This window comes from Salvia hispanica, chromosome 4, assembly GCF_029641045.1.
Source record: "Salvia hispanica isolate PSC_SH4W2 chromosome 4, Shi_PSC_v1, whole genome shotgun sequence".
In the NCBI taxonomy this organism is placed as follows: Eukaryota; Viridiplantae; Streptophyta; class Magnoliopsida; order Lamiales; family Lamiaceae; genus Salvia; species Salvia hispanica.
The window spans coordinates 33,887,409-33,889,908 of NC_142695.1; the positions used below are offsets into that span (position 1 = coordinate 33,887,409).

A 2,500-nucleotide genomic window follows, 5' to 3' on the forward strand; every position below is an offset into this window, starting at 1 on the left:
GACTTACGCCTTACCATGGCGTTACTCTACCACTGAGTTAAAAGGGCTTATTTTATTTAATTCCCGAACGAGTCACTCTGTAGATAAAATCCCTATATGCACATATATTATATATAAGTATATACAGTAATATACAATAGACTCATAGTGGCTATAATCAAATGGATTTGCCTAGAAAGTCGGGGTAAAATGAATTGTGTCAAGACAAGGCCGGCCCTAATTTCTTTTATTGAGGTAATCCTTATTAAAACCAAATTCACTTCATTGATACATAACATACATGTACACTTACCAATTCGATATCCAAAATTTTGATATATTACATTGAATCATGTGATGAAGAGATTCTACTTGTCCCCTTGAACGAAAAGTTTTAAACAAAATTTTTGATAACTTCTTGATCCCGCCAGATTTATATAGAGAATGCTGATTCTAATGAACGATTCATAAATATGAATGACGAATACAAAAATTCTATACAATTATGAAAAACGGAAAGATCCCTCGGATCTGATCATTCCGTTATATTGACAATTTTAAAAAACGGATCATACTATGATCATAGTATGAGGGCGGTTGGTCAAGGTGGCCCCCATCGTCTAGTGGTTTAGGACATCTCTCTTTCAAGGAGGCAGCGGGGATTCGAATTCCCCTGGGGGTAGGGTACTAGGAAAGGAAGTTGATCATGGATTACCAATAAGCCGATAAAAAAAATTTAATGGATTCTTCCTGGGTCGATGCCCGAGCGGTTAATGGGGACGGACTGTAAATTCGTTGGCAATATGTCTACGCTGGTTCAAATCCAGCTCGGCCCAATAAACCGCATCAATCTACCATGAGATAGTCTAAAACCCCTTGTCCTTTAACCCCATACGCCATACGAAGATAAAAAAGAATCAAAATTTCTGCCAGATCCCTTATTTCCCTGGGATTGTAGTTCAATCGGTTAGAGCACCGCCCTGTCAAGGCGGAAGCTGCGGGTTCGAGCCCCGTCAATCCCGACGGATCCAATAAATACAAAAATTCATTTTTCCCTTTCTATAAACCTGATGATCCTTCATCAGAAGATTGTCCAAGGAAAACGCAAGGTGGGTTATAGAAAAAACAAGGAAACGGATGATAAATATCATTTTGGAGTAATTGAGTTAGGAATCCCAATTTTGATTCGGTATGGATAAAAGAACTTCCTATGTTATACTATTCAAGTCTTGACGGCGGGTTGATTTGATAGATCAGATATTGTTATTCATGATAGTGATCCGGTTCAAGATCATCGAGAGGTAATTCATTCATTGAATTTACAGACGATAGATTTATCATCTCTAGGGGATTAAATCCCGAGTTATTGCGAAGTAAAAAACCGATGAGATTATGGAAGTAAATATTCTTGCATTTATTGCTACTGCACTATTCATTCTAGTTCCTACCGCCTTTCTACTTATCATTTACGTAAAAACAGTCAGTCAAAATGATTAATTCGATTGAATTTTCAAATGAATTTGAATCAAACTTTCCTTCCAAGTTCTTATCCAAAATTTACGAAGTAAAATGAAAGGGATCCAATTTCACGTCTTAACTTAAATGAAATGAGCACACTATAATCGGAAATTATCTAAGAGATAGATAGTATGGTAGAAAAATTCATTTTTCTACCATACTATCTATCTCTTAGTCTATAAAGCTGTAATCTAGAATAAAGATAAACGCTATATATCAATCTGCAATATTCTCTTCCTATATGTGTATATTAATTCCATTTCCATATCAATATATTCTATGGAATTGACATAAGACCAAATTTGCTACATCTATTTGTTCCGCTCAATCTGAAATAATTCTTATTTTAGGATTCTAATTCCTTTCCTTTTCTTAATAAGGAAGGGGAAACCTCGCCTATTTTTAACGCCATATGAAATAAGGCGATAAAGTATAAACCGCCTTTCTAAAATTAGAATAGAAACCAAAGGGTAAATGCCCGATATGTAACCCGCCTGAGGCAAGATCTTATTATTTCCCAGTCTCTCCTTAAACAACCACTATCTCTATATCATTTCTTATAGAAGTGCGGATACGCTTAACAAACCGACTTCTTTTTTGAAGAGTCAAGAGGGAAATAAAAAAAAAGAAAAAGGTACGGTCTTCCTTAGTATCCGCCTATAAAGATAGTAAGAGCCCATGCCCGTTGATTGAAATAGAAAATTTCGGAAGAATTTTAGGTTGGAATAAATTTCCAATCATCTGAATCCCTTTCTTTTCGAAGTCCAAAGACGGGAATCAATGAAATATCTCTTGGATTGAAAGAGTATGATTCCTATCATAGATTACTCCATTGGAATCCAATGGGATTCCAAATTCATTTTATTTTAAATAATTCAAAATGCGTTGCAGAACGATCTATAAAACAAGCGGGTTTGGTTCCTGAACTCAATTAGTAGTACTTCTAAAGTCCACTTCTTCCCCACACTACGAGTGAAAGGGAAAATGTAAAGACTACCATTAA

General features: G+C 35.5%; 3 non-coding genes across 3 annotated transcripts in view; 2 read left to right on the plus strand and 1 right to left on the minus strand.

Moving 5' to 3' along the window:
• The window catches only part of TRNAT-GGU (transfer RNA threonine (anticodon GGU)), a 72-nt gene extending 25 nt beyond the window's left edge, over positions 1–47 (minus strand). The window contains exon 1 of the tRNA in view: positions 1–47. This exon is cut by the window's left edge and continues 25 nt beyond it. This is a non-coding gene — a tRNA (tRNA-Thr).
• Positions 48–731: 684 nt separating this feature from the next.
• On the plus strand, positions 732–815 carry TRNAY-GUA (transfer RNA tyrosine (anticodon GUA)). The gene has a single exon. It is a non-coding gene; the product is annotated as a tRNA-Tyr (tRNA).
• A 112-nt stretch (positions 816–927) lies between these two features.
• TRNAD-GUC (transfer RNA aspartic acid (anticodon GUC)) lies at positions 928–1,001 on the plus strand. Its single transcript has one exon. It is a non-coding gene; the product is annotated as a tRNA-Asp (tRNA).
• Positions 1,002–2,500: the final 1,499 nt, after the last annotated feature.